At 29.8% G+C, this 18,007-nt stretch overlaps 1 protein-coding gene across 1 annotated transcript in view; it reads left to right on the forward strand.

The window, feature by feature from the left end:
- The window catches only part of LOC117182033 (protein O-mannosyl-transferase TMTC2), a 560,376-nt gene that overhangs the window by 410,959 nt on the left and 131,410 nt on the right, over nucleotides 1-18,007 (forward strand). The gene's annotated exons all lie outside the window — the stretch shown is intronic.

Here is an 18,007-nt window from a genome sequence, read left to right on the forward strand (position 1 = left end):
GTAAAAAAATATGAAATGAGCAAATTCCGTTTATGGAAAAACGACAAAAGTTGCACAAAAATGTTTAACATCAAAATATTTTCTAATGAATTCGCATTTTTTTAAACGGGACAATGAAACTACGTCTGTTTGAATATCAGTGTAAGTTATTAATTATAATAATATGCATTTATGAGAATGACATGCAATTTTAGGGATAAACTAGAGTGCAAATCATGCAATACGTGATGAGAATGTGTTCTTTAAAGCCGAAGGAGCTTTAACAAAAGAGAATTCACAATCACCAAATCACTATTTTCGATGCTTTTACCTTCAGTTTTAAAAAGTATATGCATAAAGATCAAGCGCGTAACGCGAGTTAAATACATTATCGAGCGCGAAGCGCGAGAATCAACAATCGCGCGCCCTACGCGTGCTCAGGATTGCAAATTATCAACGAATTATCTACGAAATAGATAAATTTTCAACACGAAAATCTGATTTTTAACTAAAAAGTTCATTACCAACCAAATAGTTTAATTTTCTACCGAACTGTTAAAATTTCAAGCGTAAATGACGAATTTTCTGCAAAAAAGTAGGTACAATTATCAACCTGAAAATATGAATTTCAACCACAATTGTAAATTTTAAAATTAAAAAATTTTAAGAAAAATTTTTTACTTTAAAATAAGTATTTCATTTTTTATCTAACAAGATTAATTTTCTAAAAATGGAATAGTTTAATCTTCAACCTAGTGCAATATCATAAACTGCAAGATAATTAAATCATGCTACACAATTTGTTTTGTTGTGCTTCAAATAGAGAAGTAAGTATTATGAATAGTCACATAAATAAATCTTCCAAAAAATGTGTTATATAGCTGAATAAAGAATGTTGAAACTCTAAATCTTTGAATTTAATCATTCTTCTTACAATTTACCTTGCAATGAAACAAATTATTACTCATGACTTCATACATCGAATTTAAAGATATGAAAATCCTTGAATCAACGTCTTTAAATTAATAAGATTACATAAGAGTTAAAGAAGGAAAATTTTAAAGGTCTTATGCGTGATGCCAGAATTTGATAAGCTTGATACTCACTATATTTCTCAAACGTATATTTAAAACAAAATATCAATATTTTGGACAAAAGTTAAAAGATAAAATTTATATCTATTTTACATGCCTACATATTTGATGCAAAAGTAATCAATAATGTCCTAATTTAAGAATATTACATAATGTCCAGATTTTATTTGTATTTTTTTTTCATCAGATGTGAAGATTATGTGTTAACCGCGAGGCTGGTGGCCATAGCGCTAGTGCTAATAAAACAATAAAATATTAATAAAATACAACAGAAAATTTAAGCAATTAAAAGTGTTAGCAGTAAACGTATCAATACTTCTGACATTAACCTTTTGTCGATTTGTTCTCTTTCCTAAAGCAAATGGTTTGAGCTCACTTTAAAAATCCGCTAGGTAAATAAACAAAATCAAAACGAACAAAATAGTGGTGGTTTTCCTAAAAATCTTTGAACTTAATCGCATTATTTATATTTTTTATCTTTTTCTTAAATTTTATAATGATACGGTGCATATATCCCCTAAGATATTACTTTTTGTCCATGCTAAAGAGAAAAAAAATGGATTCATATGAAAAATAAAAGTTCACACTTCTTGCAGTAACGACACATTACACGAAAAAAGACAGGAAAGCGTAGTTTTTTCACTCAAAAACTTATCAAAAAAATTTGTTAGCACTTTTTTAAATTTTGCGCTGTTTTCAAGATTTCAGCTGAAATATGAATTAAGTCCGCTATACTTTTATGTTTTTGAAAAAAATAACATTTCGAAAGTCTGTAGACTTTTTTAAAATTGCACATTTGTCCCTTACAGAATTTGGCACAATATTTGCTTTATAGGCCTATGTTCTTTCTTTATCCTGATGAATATGGATTAAAAGCCTTAGCCTCTGAAAAAGAAATTTCGAATATTAAAATCATTCAAAAAAAAAAATTTAATTGTCCAGTATTAAAAAATTATCTGAAATTCACCGTTCGTGCTTAGCCCTAGATCAGACGGAATTGGATTATTCTGTCGAAAAATTTGTCAGTAGTATGGTATAGCATTCTGATTTTTTTCAAGATTACCTTATTGCGGAAAAACATACCTTAGATATTAATTATGTAAAAAACTGCTACATTACAGTGTCGAAATAATCATTCAAGAGTTCAAACTTGATCTTGGTCCAGGGGTTCCTTTTGCATCCCAAGGAAATTTTGTAAAAGAATTTGTACTACAGGTTAATAGAAATTAAATTATCAGAATTTTTGGTTCCGAGAATACCATGCTTTCTTGAAAAATAAATATTGTAATATTTTTACTTTTTCTCAATAGTAAATATTCCAAACAAAAAAATAACTGAATTTCTAAATATGTTGATCAAAAAATTTTCAAAATATTCGACAAGACTGGCCAAAATAGTTTTTGAAAGTGTTATCACTTCCCTTTTTAAAGTTGCCCTTTAAAATTGTGAGTCGACTTAAATCTAGAATTCCAGAATAGATGTCGCTGATCAACATTTACCGATATTTAAAACACTCCAAATAAATTCTCCTATTTTTTACGACAGGTAATCTCTTTTTATTTTCACGCCTTGCAAATCCTTCTGTAAAGTGAGTCTTGTTCTTTTTCAGGAAGACACGTTTTATGAGCAATAAGAATCTTATCTGTCAGTATTATCTTAAAAATATGACTTCATAGTCGTTTTTTTTGAAAATCCCTAGTTCTAAAATATTTAAAACTTGCTGGATATATACTATATTTTCAGATATCATTTTTTAAAATAAAAGTTAAAAGGTTGACGCAATATTTGTTTTGCATATCTATTTATTTACTGAAGAAGTAAAGAATAATGTTTCTATTCAACGATATTACATAATTTCCAATGATTATTTCTATTTCTTCTTTTTTCATTAGATCTAGCGATTATGTGATGGCCGTGGTGCTGGTCGCCATGGTTCTTGCGACCGCTGTACTGGTGTTGGTGGTCGTGGTGCTCACTGCCGTAGTGCTGATACTGGAGGGTTGATTACTAGTGGACGTACGACTAGTTTTTGTGGCTGTTGTGCTGTTGGTCGCAGTAGTCGTGCTGGTTGCTTTCGTGCTGGTGAATGTGGTGCTGGTCGCGATGGTTCTTGCAACCGTTTTACTGGGGATGGTGGCCGCGGTGTTTACGGTCGTTGTGCTGGTTCTGGGGGTTTTGGTGCTCGTGGCCTTGTTGCTGGTGCCCGTAGAGCTGATACTGGGGGATTGATTGCTAGTGGACGTACGAATAGTTTTTGTGGCTGTTGTGCTGGTGGCCGCAGTTTTCGTGCTGGTTGGTTTCGTGCTAGTGCACGTGGTGCTGGTGTTGGGGGTTTCAGTGCTCGTGGCCGTAGGGCTGGTGCTGAAGGGTTTATTGCTGGTGGACGGACAAGTGGTGTTTGTAGCTGTTGTGCTGGTGGTCGCAGTGCCTGTGGTGGTTGGTATTGTACTTGTGGCCGAAGTGATAGTGCTGGAGGGTTTGATGCTAATGGCTGTGGTGGTGGTCCTGAACGGAGACTGGCTTTCATTTTATTATATAAATTCTCAAAAAAAAATTGATCTTCAAGATGACTGTGATCTACTGCAATATATCTTTCCATCTGAATATCAATGCTGGCCGCACGTGGCATTGTAATACAGTTTCCTGAATGAATCTGATCATTTTGGGCTGGTGGATTATGATGATAATGAAACAATTCTATGGGTGGCCCCCCCATTCGGCGTGGTGGATGAGCATTATTGACTGCTTCATTATTCATCTGTATACTTAATTCTGCAAAAAGAAAATTTGATTTTTCAAATCTAATTAATTAAATTAACTAATGATTATATATTCTATAAAACATAATAATTAAAGGCTTATTCGTTATACTTATCAATACTTTTGAAATTTTCTTTGTGGAGATTTCTTCTGATTCTTGCAGTCCGTGATTTAAGCAACAAAGTGCTAATAAAAAACAGCATAACAAATAATTGAATGTTCCAGCAAAAAGCATATCAATACTTTTAACATGATCTTTTTAGAGATTATAAGGTTAGTTCTGATTACTAAAGCAAATAATTTAAGCATCTTTAAACTATCGGTTCACAGACTTAAAAAAATCGTACATATGGATACACATTAAATTTTGTTTGCTAGATTAGAAAAATTGTATTGTGCTTAGAAAAATATAATTATAGCTGACTATTTATATTTTAGTGAAAGTCTCAAAAAAATGTAAGATAGAAAGGAATTTGGCACGTAAAAGTAAATTGACGAAATTTAAAATACTCGGAGAAGTATATCAGATATTTGATTTCTCAATTAGTTATACTTACGAATATAGCTCTGGAAAACCAGAGATCCGAGGAGTATAGCGACATTAAGGACCTTCATATTTTCAGTATTTCAGTATTTTCACAGATATTAAAACATGTCGGTCACCCTAATGTAAATTTCAAATAATAAACCTTCTTTTAAGATATGGGTCCAAAGCATCTTTTATTAAGACCTTTGTAAGTAAATATTGAGTTATGATAGACTCTTTGTTCTGAAATTACACATGCGTTTTTATGAGGAGATAATAAATCTTCCAACAAATTTTTATATTAATAAAAGTACCTGAATAAAACTAGAAAGTAATTTTGAGAAAAATACATGGCTATTTCTGCATGTAAATGTCACTTTGGTTCCCCGTGTAATAATATTGAAAATATTTATTGAATTGTTTTAAAGATCGGCGAATTTACTCTTTTTGACAGCACTGAGAAAAAGCATTAGATACAAACTAATTGACGTGCAAAATACACTAGACAATATTGTAAAGCTTCAAAATTAAATTAGCCAAACAAAATAACTTTCAATGATAAATATTTTCAAAATACAAATGGAGAAAATAAAAGAATTTTAAAGTTTTAAGTTAAATAATTTAAAATTTAGGAATTTTTAAGATTGGCATTTAAAATTTATTCAATTTTGGAGAATGAAAACTGAAAACTTCATATACATATATATTTTATATGAAAGAATAGCTGAGAATATTGAATTTTAGGAACAATTATTTTTTATTCTCGCAAGTATTACTTTTGCAGATCTAAATTTTTAACCCTCATCTCGATGAACCTTGCTTTTCCAGTTTCTCCAGTCATATTATTCTTCGACACTCATGTAAATTTCTTACGTCAGGCTTGTCTTGCATTGTGTGTAGTTTGATACACGGAAAAAAATTCTTGAGGGGAATGAGTGAATCGAGAATATATTAAACTCAAAGAAAGTGTCCGCTTAGATTAGGTAAAACGTTTAGTTAGAAGAGTTAAACATTTAGTTACTTTATGTAAACTGTTCTCGTAAATCAGTAATTTGGACAAAATTGCTAAGTTGGAGAGTTTATAATTTTCGACAGATTATGTGTAATTTTATTATCTTTAAATTAGAAAAAAAATTTAGTTGTTATAGAAATATTTTAACTTACAGTAGCCAATCTTGGATCTGGTATAGAGAAAATGAATTTCTCTGAAATCCATATAATGCATTTGGAGGTCAAGTTTGTTGTTATTATCGCGTTACTTGATATTTCAAAATAGTTATCGCCTACAATCGAAACAATTGTAAATTATTATTACCGCATCATGAACTCTATTTAATATTAACATTCGCGCACATTTCAAGTGGTAAAAAGCGTTTAATTGTCCAAAGTAAATGTGAACTGTAACTGCTCCCGCTTAGACCGTCGCCATTTTATTTCGCTGCTCCCACAATACACCGGCGCTCTTCCGACAATTCCTTCAGACACCTATTCTTAATATCCCTATTATAGCTATACTTATTAGGGGCTTGGCTGGACGATATCCCTGGTATATGGAAAATGATCAAGGATATTCATTTTCGCTGATCCAGAGAGTTTTCTTAATTCCTTCGTTCGTTTTCAGCTAAATGTTTAGCTATAATGGGGAATAATATCTCTGTCATAGCTAAATTTTTTTTACTGTGTATATTTGATACTCACCTATTTGAGAGAAAATTTCCTTTGAATTTACTTTAAGGATATGTGACACTTAGCAAATGATCGATTTTACCAGTTTTAGGTTCGTCCGACTTTCTTCCTATAATAATAAAGGTTTTGTTTTCAAAATCTGAGAAACGATAGCGAACATGCTAATGGACGTCCTAGAACCCTTTTTTGTCGGTTCACTAATAAAAAATTTATCTTAATAAATTTGATGTGTGAGTGTGTGTGTCTGTATTTTGAGGTTATTTGCCTTACAATTCCCTCCGATAATTCTTTTTAAGTGCTACTGACAGCGTTGGTACGACAGACACCTATATTATCGAAATGACAGAGAGCTGAAACACGACCCTAACCTCAAAATAGTGCACATGCACACAATATTTATTTAGCACAATAATTTTTTTGGTTATTATCCCTAAAAAAGAGTCTTGGGACGTCCGATTTAATATTTTGTACCATTTCCGATTTCAGTTTAACATTTTTTTTTTCATTTTTGTGGAAAAAAGTTGAGAAACTAAAACAGGTTTGGTTTATTCATTTTAAATAGACCCTTTGAAGTTTTAGACTTTTTTCCTCAACTAAAAATAAGAAACTTGCAATATTCCGATTAATTATTTTTCTATACACTGTTAGTGACATTACTTTAATATTATGTTTCATTGGGCTGCTATAGTGTCATGTGGTGACTATTATTATATTACTCTGCTGATACCCAACTATGATATAATTTCATTATATTATAATATAGTGCTATTATTATAATAATTATGGTTGGCCTACGAAATTTATTAATGTATAGATTATTCAAAATCAAAAATAAGGAACTTCAAGCGGGGCATTTCAAAATACCTTTGCAAAAAAGTTGTTCTTACAAAAAGTCACCTTGACATAGACCCCATATATGGAGTCCCATACCAAATATTTCATCACCTTATTGTGTTGCACTTACGAATATAATTGAGAAAAACAGCCACAATATTATTGTTAGAATAAGAGTGAAAGGGGGAAAATTTCTAAGTTCTTACGCAAAATTCAGAATTGTAGAAGGTAGCTATTCTCTGCATTTGTAGAGGTTTTAGAAGAAAAAATGCGACCCAATATTTGCTATAATGGATTTTTAAATATAAGAAAGTTTAGAAATTAAAAACGTTTTTCCTTATCTTATTATTATTTTAATTTTATGCTAAAAGATGCATTTTCAACCAGATAAATCAAACACAATTTTTGTTTTCCGGCGAAATAATTAAAATTTCAATCAAATACGGAAATTATTAATCATGAAAGATGAATTTAATGAATATAATTGAAATCCCCATTAGAAAATATATTATTGGAACGAAAAGTGGAATCGTCAAATTTTCAGTTGAGGAGAAAGAATTTCTACAGAAATGACTATTTTAAGTCAGCAGTATTCCATTAAAGACTACGAATCTTTAAAAAAACAGTAGAATCTTAAATCAAAAAGATGAATTTTTATCAAACAAAGCAAATTTTTTGACAAAAAAGAATAATTTTAAACAAAAAACATTAATTTTATACAAAATATTTGAATTCTCAAATAAGAAAGCATAAATAAATGCACCAAATGTTTAGAAAATAATACTTTTCACCAGAAAAGATTATTTAATTTAATATAATTTTTACCAAATTGTTGAGTTTTCAAGCAAAGAATAAGAAATTTAAACAAAAGGTTCGATTTTCAAACATAAAATATGGATATTTAACAACAATTACTAATCTACAACAAAAAATGAATTTGTAAAAAAAGTTTAACTTCGAACCAAACAGTCGATTTTCCAAGGAAAAAAGATACATTTTCCACAAAACACATAATGGATGATATTTCGACCTGAAAGGATTTCAATTTAAAAAAAGCAAGAAGTTTAATTTTTCAACAGAAAATAACGAATTTGAAACAAAATACATGAAGATTCAATTAGAAAAGGTCAAGTTAAATGCTAAAGGTGATTATATGTCGAAAATGATTAATTTTCTAAAACTAAGTTTTGAATGCAATACATGAATCTTAATGCAAAGCATTTAATATTAATAATGGCGAAATAAAACCAGTTAATTAAAAAAAGTAAATTGTTATAGAAAAATGAGAAATCAGAAAGAAAAAATGACAAATTTCCTTTAAAATTAGTTTAAACATTTTCATTATAATATTTACAAATATTAAGATAATTTACATTAGCATATTAGTGAAGACTTAAGCTATTTTTCGTATTAACAATAATTCAAAATATAAAAATCAACATCAGCATTCTGAAAATAACAAATTGAAATTAACCGGATATAGTTTCTTTAAGACTGGAGTATTTTCACATGAAATGTTCTATTTCCCGATTTTTAGGTTAAGCAGGATAAAAGAATTTTTCGGCTTTCCGCGCATTTTCACCTTAAGTTTTCTTCGTAATTGGCAATATGAAGACGCTATCTGATGAATATTCTTAAAATCTATGATTAATTTATATTTTAAATCAAAACAGATCGAAAATATCAAACATCTGACGTTCCTAAACAACGATAACGATTAGTAGGGCTACGCGCGGCTGCACATGATTATCCGCCGCTAACTGCGCCTTAATTGCCGAATTGACACTCGATTAATTACTGCTATTTTTTTAAAAACATAGCTCAAGTAGATGATGAATATTAAACTAAATACGTATAAGGGACCAAGAATATGTAATTTGAAATTAAATAAACGCTTTAAAGCTTATTCTGCAAAGCCCAAAAGTGTTAAGCAAATGACTAAATTCGTTTATTCGTCTTTAAGGCATATGTAAAAGTTTGTAAAAACGCAAAAAGCATGCGAATCAGTTAATTGTGGCAGAATCCTCACATCTTTACGTAAATTGCACTGATACGCATTCACAAGGCGGCACAATAAGATGCGACATTCGAAAATTAAAAACACAATGAAGTAGTTAAAAAAGAAAAAATTCAGATAGAACACCTGTAAACAGTCTTTGATTTTGAATTTCTTTTGTTTAAAAAAATTTCTCAAAAAGAAGGTACCATTAAGGCTAGTGTGTATGGTCAGACACAAAAACAATTTTTTAAAAACCTTAATGACGCTAATCAATATGTTTTGATATTTAAAGAACAAACGAAAAAAAATATCATCCTTTTTATGGCCGCTGATTTGTTATTTTTATACTTTATGATTTCATGAAGAATATGATAATCAAATCATTCTTAAATGAAGTTTTCAGTTTTCTGTTAAAAAAAGTTACTTAGATTAAATATATTTTATTTCTATTTACATCATTATTCCGGAATTTTATTTAAGTTATACAATTGTGTGTCTGTGTGTGTGTGTGTGTGTGTGTGTGTGCTCTAATTAATCAAGTTTTTATATTCATTTTAAATCTCTACAACTATAATTTTTATTTATTAATTTCCTTTTTATGAGTTCATTCGAAGGTACATCATGCGGCCGCCGTAGTATTGATGGCCATGGTGCTGGTAGGTAGTAGCAGTTGTAGTGCTGATGCTGGTTGGATTGGTGCTTTATGCTTGGGATCGTGGTGCTAATACTGGAGTCTGGTGATAGTGCCCGTGGTGCTTGTGTCAGTGGTACTCATAGCCGGAGTGCTAATGCTGAAGGATGAATGCTAGTTGCCGGGTCTCTCGTAAACGTAGTACTAGTACTGAAGGTTTAGTGCTAGTGGCCGTAGTACTTGTGTCTGTGTTGCTCGTAGCCGGAGTGCTGGTGCTGAAGGGATTGGTCGTAGAGGCCAGGGTTTTCGTGGACGTAGTACTGGTACTGGTGGGTTTGGTGCTCGTGACCTGTATGCTTGTGACCGTGTTGCTAATGCTGAAGTGTCTGTTGCTAGTTCCCGTGGTGCTTGAGTATGTGGCACTCATATCTGGAGTGCTAGTGCTGAAGGGATTGATGCTAGTTGCCGGGGTTCTCATGGAATAAGTGCTGGTCCTAGTAGGTTTGGTGCTAGTGGCCGTGGTGCTAGTGCCGCAGGGTCAGGTGCTATTGGGCGTGGTGCTCGTGACCGTAGTGCTGGTGTTTGCTGGTTTAGTTGTAATGACCGTGGTCGTGGTCCCCAACAGAGACTAGAGTCCATTTCACTAAGCAAATTATCAAAACCAATTTTATCTTAAAGACGCCTATAATCCACCTAGATATATGCTAAGTGATGCGTTGTTAGTAGTTGTGGAGCTTTTGGCCGTCGTTCTGGTGCTGACAGGTTTTATCATATTGGGCGTGGTTCTTGTGGCCGTAGTATTATAGCTAGTGCGTTTGTTTCCAGTGACCGTGAAGCTTGTGGTTGTTGTGTTGGTGCTGGAGGGTTTGGTGCTATTGTCCGTGGTGTTTGTGGCCGCGGTGGTGGTCCCAAACGTAGACTAGCCACGATTTCATTACACATATTGTTAAAAACTATAATATCCTCAGGATGACTACAATCTACTACAATATATCATTCTTCACCAATAGTAATGCTAGCGGTACGTGGAAGTGCTATAGGATTCATTTGGTGACGATGATTATGTTGGGCTCGTGACCTAAGATCAAAATTGAAGATGTACATGTTTATCCCCCAATTCGGGGTGGTGGACGAGCATTATTATTTGCTTCATTGTTCATGTACACTTAATCCTGCAAGAAGAAAATTAGGTTTTGAAATTTTAATTAATTAAATTAATTAATGATTCCATATTTCTAAATTGAAAGTGCTGCCGTAAGAACCATTATAATTTCAGCACAAAGAAAACACAATAATTGAAGATTTATCCGTTATACGTAACAATACTTTTAAAATGTTCTTTGCGGAAACTTATTCTGATTCTTGAAGCCAATAATTTAAGCATTGTATTGCAGGTTAACTTTATACTGTTCTCATTTTCACATAAGCTCGGATTTTATGAATTTAGCTATACATTCATTTTAATGCAGAAAGAGAGAAGTGATTTTTAAAGAACTTTTTGGGTTGTAATCGGTTGGATCTTGAAAACTTTTTACTTGTATTTATTCTTGTCATTATTTCAATAATGACTAACATTATTGTCAAGATATAGTTAGCGGATTCGCGTCGCGTAAAGCGTAGTTTTTGTTGCTATAACATAGAAAAAATTTGTTTATTTTTATCTGAATATTAAAAAAATTATTGTTGGCGTTTAGACGGAGATTTGTCTTTGCTATATCAAAAAACAAATTATTTAATATAACAAACTATTTATAAATATGCTCGCATCGTTTGAATAAAGACTTCTGCAAAACAGACTTTTGTTATCAAACATTATTTCGTCCTTAGGTTTTTTTCTTTACACAATTAAAAAATTATCTTTTTGTTAATAACCTTTTAATAAAATTATATCACCCTAATATGATTTATGAATGTATAAATTGTTTATAATTCTTTAATTTGTGACATTCTTTTTGTTAGCTAATACCGTTTTGATTATAAATCAGGTCCATTTTAGTGAACAATTATTTTTTTCTACACAATCTAGTACGTTGTATTATTTTTTTAAATGCTCTCGTTAGATTGCATTGTAAAAATATTGCTCAATGAATGAGGACAGAGTGAGCTCAAAAAATATTTTTTATTTTAGAGGGAATTTTGAATATCTATGCATGGTTTAAATTTGTTGTCAAGGGACAAAGTTGAAAAATAAATAACTCCTACATTTAAAATTACAAACACATTCACATCTTTCTTTCTAGATAAGAGTTCTTTTTCACACTGGAACGATTTTCCATCCAAGGTCGGAAAAGCTAGACGGATAGACGCTGCATGACATTAAAAGTATTTAAAAGTATTTTACAAAAAATTGTAATTAAAAATTTTAAACAGTACAAATATCTGTTATTACAAATTAAATGTGTTAATACAGTTAAAAGATTATAAGTTGAAAAAGTACGAAATAGAATCATTTCGGATCCAATCTTTATACAAGTTAGATCATATCAAATAACATAATGTTTTGTTACATTTTTTATCATTATTCTTTTTCTGAGGCTATAAATTTTATACTTTTAGTTTGTGAAGTTTCGGATTAAATATTTAAGACTTCCAAAGTTGACAGAACGAAATCAAAGTGACTAAATAGCTTTAAATATGGACATAGAAAACTAAAGCTTCAAAATGTCAAATTTTTAAGTAGCAGCTTTTTCAATGTTTTTTGCAATTATTAGATTTTTTCGTTAAAAAGTTTCACATTATTCTAATACTTTTATGAGAAATAGCAAAAAAATTAAAATTAAAAACAGTTTCTAATGGCTTATTCAGTAAGGCCAAATTCATACGAAACTAAAAAATCGTTGGAAATGTCGTTAAATTTCACGAAAATGCTGTAAAGTGAAAAAATACTTTCTAGTCCCTTAAAATTAAATAAAAAATCTTACGGTACAAAAATCAGGCAATCAATGGACGATTCCCATCCCAAAAGAAAATAAAATCGTGATAGATCGTCGTCTTTAAAAGATAAATTAATTAGATTATAAAAGTTTGTCATTGTGAAGCATGGCGTGAATTTTTTAACGAAGAAAAATGAGTTTTTCCATGAACTAAAATTAATTCAGGAACTACATTAAAGGTGCAGGAGCTTAAGGTCGTTCTCATGGGATCAGCACAGGTGTGGTTAAGTTTAGCACAACCCATTTCTACATTATACGTCCTGCTTACAAACGCAATTTATTTCATGATTATAAAAGCAACGAAATCTAAAAAGGGCTTATCTCATACATGTTAAAAAATGAAGTGGAAAACCCTGTTTCGCATAAGGCACTATTTTATCATGTTACACAAGAATTTTAAGGAAAGTGAATTGGATAGCCGACAACCAGAAACTCAATATTAGTAGACGCGAACAAGGGAAAAAGCAATGCGTAACGAATGCGTTCCTCCAACTCATAAATTTCAAATATCCATCCAATTCCCTTCGGATTCTGATACGAGCAAAATCAGACAAATATTTTAGGAGCCACCGCAAGAAAATTTATCTCTCAATACGACCAACATAAAATACGTATTTGGAAGCAGGCACTCGTCCAAGGAATTCGCCTGTAATCTTTTCTATGACGATATACGAGACAGAAAAAAAACTTGCCAAGAAATGGAGTAAGTACTCACGAAAGAGGGTGAACTATAAATTTGCGTGACTCTTGAAAATTTGAAGAATGGTCCTTACTAGAAGTAGGATTTGAATAACCTGACATTTTCCCTGATTTGCATTACTTTCTGGGTTATGTATCAATTACGTAAAGAATTTTTTTCTGGAATTTTAATAGAGTGAATATTTGTCAATTATATATATTTTTTGTTAATTAATTTATTTTTTATTTAAAAGTTATGTCAGATGTTTAAGGGGTCTTTGGGTGTAGTAAAACCTTACGGTTTCTTATGTATTAACAAAGTAGCTTAATTTTTAACGAAGTACTTGAATTAAAAAAAGGATCAGTTCTCAACAAACAATGTAATAGTAGCTACTTTAACCAAGAAACGATTGTTTTTTGGATCGAAAACAGTTAAATTGTACCAAAAAATACGAATTCTATGAAAGAGTTGGATTTTTAACCTGTAAAAGGTTTTAAGTCGAAAAAAAATAATTCTCAACCAAATATATCAAACTTCAACTACGTATGTGAATGCTCAAAGAAGAGTATTATTTTTCTATACTTTTGAATGAATAATTAAATATTCAGCCAAAAATATTAAGTCTTTATTAAAAAAGAAGAATTTTCTATAAATGACATCGATTTTCGACTAAGTAATTGAATTTTTAAACCAAAAAGGAGACAGTTTTAATAAAAAATGCAACAGTTTCATTTTAATTACAAAAAATTAATTTCCGGAAAAAGAAAATCTTCTACCAAATTTCTGAGGTTTTTAACTAAAAAGAGGAGTTTTCTTACAAAATAGAGAAGAATTTTAAATTGAGAATATAAATTTTTAACCACAAATTTTTTTTAACAAACAGTTTTATTTCTAAATAGACTGTTAAATTTTCAATTAATAAAAACCAATTTATCACGAAAATTAAACATTATTTTTAACAAATTAGATGAATTTGCAATCGGAAAAGATGGATTTTTAACGTAAAATGCAATAATTTATGTATTTGCCAAAAATACTTCTACTTTTTTTATAGTTGCATTTTCAAACAAAGATATTGATTAAAAAAAGATCTATTTTACCGAAATGGAATATTTAATTTTTTTCAGTTTGAAAAATCTATTCTGAACTGAAAATATAAGCTTTCAATGACACATCCAATATTATTATTACAGTATTATTATTATTAGTATTACAGTAAATATATTTGAGTATTGAATTTAGAACACTCAGATTCAATCAAAAAAGACCAATTTCTAGAAAAACAGAAGCATTTTTAACAAAAAATATTACATTTCTACCTAAAGGCACACATTTTTAATGAAGTACATTACTGTTCAACATAAAGGATTTTTTTTGCCAGAATAGTCATAAAAAAAAACATGAACTTTTAAACTTATATTTAAATTGGCAACTGAAAAATACAAATATTATACTAAAATGTCTTAATGTTTGGAATTTTTATTTTTTTACAGAATAATGTCATTCCATATAATTTTAGTTTCTTTGAGAAATGAAACCATGAATGTTTGAAGAAAAATTTTTGTTTGAAAGATTTATTTCATCATATGAAAAATGATTCCTTTAACATTAAGGGAATGCCCATCCCAAGCAAAACTCAGAGGATCTCTCTCATATTACTATGAGTCTACAAAAAATCATGAAAAAAATCAAAGTCCTCCTTCTTGTGAAAAATCCCTTTTCATTCGTTTCCTAGAAATTTACGTCATTTTTGCAACTTTTAACAATTTTTTATTCGATTCGAGATATTTACAGCGCTTATATTGCACTACAATATGATGAAAAGGGAATTTAATTATGTTAATTTGTTCCCTTAAACCGGTCAAAATACTTTACTCAAATCCTAATTCTTAAATTTATTTTTTTTTACATTTTCTATCATATATGTTTAACTTCCTCAATCTAATATATTTTATATATAACATTTTTGTTTAAAAAACTGTCCAATTTCAAAGAATTCGAATTTCTGGCAATGTATGTTTGTATTTTTAATATTGTATTTTTCCAATGTTCACTTCAATAGATTTTCGAACTTGAAGATTTTTTTCTCATGTAAGTCTGTTTATTCTATAAATTTAGCACTAATCAAATTTCAAAACTTTTAATTTATAGTTTAGAGGAATTAGAAATGAATAGATTTTCTTTTATATTTCACTTGTTATAAGTCTAATTAGGATTTTAAAACATTTTTTAATAAGATGTAAATTTTTTTTTCATTAAATAAATTTTCGAAGTTTTTCACATTCTTTCACAGTACTGCAAATTGCAATTAAATTTGAAAATAATGTCGTGTATCTAGAATTCATAATCAAATTAATTAACAAAAATGTTTAATTTCCCTAATTATTCTCGGATTAATAAATCAGTAAATCGAACCATTTATTATCTTTAATAAAGCAAAGCATACAGATGGGTTACATTTTTGTAATACTTGTATGAATAAGATTAATATGGTTTCCTTTAAGACACCTGACGTCGCTTGATTGATGAAAGCAATCCATTGATTAAAGTACACAATATTTTGAAGCATCACATAATCTCTTCTTTTTTTCCGATTGACACCTTCTGGCTCCCTATAATTCACGCCTTTCATTTTTCTCCCCAGAGTCCTGATATTGCACCTTCTGGAAAAAGAACTCCGGAAAAAAATGCAAGCTTGAGCTTGCAATCAACCCTCCCCTTTTACCATATTCACCAAGCCAGACATTATGTCGATAACAGCAGCGTTGCACCTCGAGTGGCGATAACTCCACCTTTCAGCTTTGCTGGATCACACTATTAAATATACCTGATCCTTCGAGTTAAATTTTTTTCACGCCTGTGCTCTTAAAGTTAAAAAATAAATATTGATAATATAAGAGTCAACTGGCTCAAAAAAATTTAAATTTTATTTACTATTATCGTTAATCGCTCGTTATAAAAGCGTATACTTTTTCGGCTTGAAGGAAAAAATAAGTTTTAACACAAAATACAATTTTGCGTTGAATACTTCTTTTTTAACTTTGCTTGGTTTGAAGGTTGCATAGTTGATATTGTTATCAAAAAAGATATAAACTTTTCATCCAAAACATTTACAGGAAAACTCTTCTATTGGGCTGGTTGTGGGATTGGCGGTGGGTGGAAACAAACCTGCTAGAGCTCCAGTTGTATTTTGAAGTAAAAAACATTGAATGTTTTCGTAAAAAACGAATTTTTTGAAAAACAGTTTAAACTTTTAACCCAAAATAGGAATTTTCAGCAATCAAAAATTAATTTTCTTCTAAGTTGCTGTTTAACTTTTGAAGAAGTAGTTGAATTTTTAACAAGAAAAAAATGAATTCACAATGAAAAATATAATATGAGATATTTCGACTAAAAATATATTAATTTTTAATCCGTTAAACTGAAATTATCCAAATCTTGACCAAGTTTCGATAAAATATTTTCATGCTTAAGCAAGAAAGATTAATTGTCAACTAGTTGTTTTTTAAACAAACTAAGAAAACGTCTTTTCTGAAAATTCCCAACAAAATAAATCTTTGAAATGAAACATTTAATGGGTTAAAAATATCAACATTTTATTTTACTGTAATATAATCGCGCTCAACGCGCGCGTGTTATTCTTCAACTTAAAGAAAAAAGTAATTTTTATAACAAAATAAAATTTTCCATCACCCAATTATTTTTTAACGTTTTTTGGTTTCAGGGGCATATAAATATAATTTGCCTAAGATTGTCGAGAGATCTGATTTGAATTTCAAACAAAAAACAGTCGCGTTCTCCCAAAAAAGAGAAATTTGCATCAAAATACTTAAATCCTCAACCAAAAAAGATTAACTTTCATTCATTTGCATTTTGAATCAATAAAGGTGTAATATTTTTTAAAAGAAACTAATTTTTCGAAAAACAGTTTACTTTTTTAATCTGAAATACGAATTTCCGGAAAAAATTAGTTTTTAAACAATTACTTGAATCATCTACCAAATGAATGAATTTTCCAGTAAAATTATGATTATTCAATAACAAAAAAATAATTTCAAAGAAAGTTATTGAACTTTTTAACAAGCATTTGAAATTTAACAACAGCAACAAAATTCGTTTTCAACGAAAAAGTTAATTGGTGATATTTCAGTTAAAAAAATTTTGAATTTTATATCAAGTGGAACTGAATTTATCCAAGCAAGATTAATTATTGAAAAAATGGTTCAATACTTAATCAAGCAAGATTAATTTTCAAACAGTAGCCTTTTGAAACAACAAAGAAAACTTGTTCCAAAAGGGAAGAGTGCTTTGCAAAGCAGCTTAACCTCTTAAACAAAAAATACGAATTTTCAGAAAAAAGTGAAGTCTATGTTTTTAAAGTTAAAACATAAATATTAAAAATGTAAAAGTCAAGGGGTTACACAATATTAACATTTTATTTTACAAGCATCGTCAATCGCGAGCAGCGCGTGTTGTATGCAGTTCTTTAACTTAAGTCGACAAATAATTTTTAATATAAAATAAGAATTTGCAATAACTACTTATTTTTTAACTTTATTTGGTTTAAAGGGCATATCAATAAAATTTTGCCGAGATTCTTGATAAAATTCGAAAAGACTTTTGAAGGTTTCCGATATGTACAATAAAAAATTCCACATTAAGGTCCACTTTCAACCAAATAATGGATTCTTGACTTACATTGCCATAACAAAGACCAACACAAAGAAACATTTTTCTACAATATTAAATATTTTTGCATATAATTTTCGTTAATATTTACGAATCTTTATTCAATTAGAAATGTCCATAATGTTATCATAAAATCACATTATTATACTAATAACGGCTTTGACTAAAAATTTGTCTGTGAAGTGCTCTTTGTGAAA

This window comes from Belonocnema kinseyi, chromosome 10 (genome assembly GCF_010883055.1).
Source record: "Belonocnema kinseyi isolate 2016_QV_RU_SX_M_011 chromosome 10, B_treatae_v1, whole genome shotgun sequence".
In the NCBI taxonomy this organism is placed as follows: domain Eukaryota; kingdom Metazoa; phylum Arthropoda; class Insecta; order Hymenoptera; family Cynipidae; genus Belonocnema; species Belonocnema kinseyi.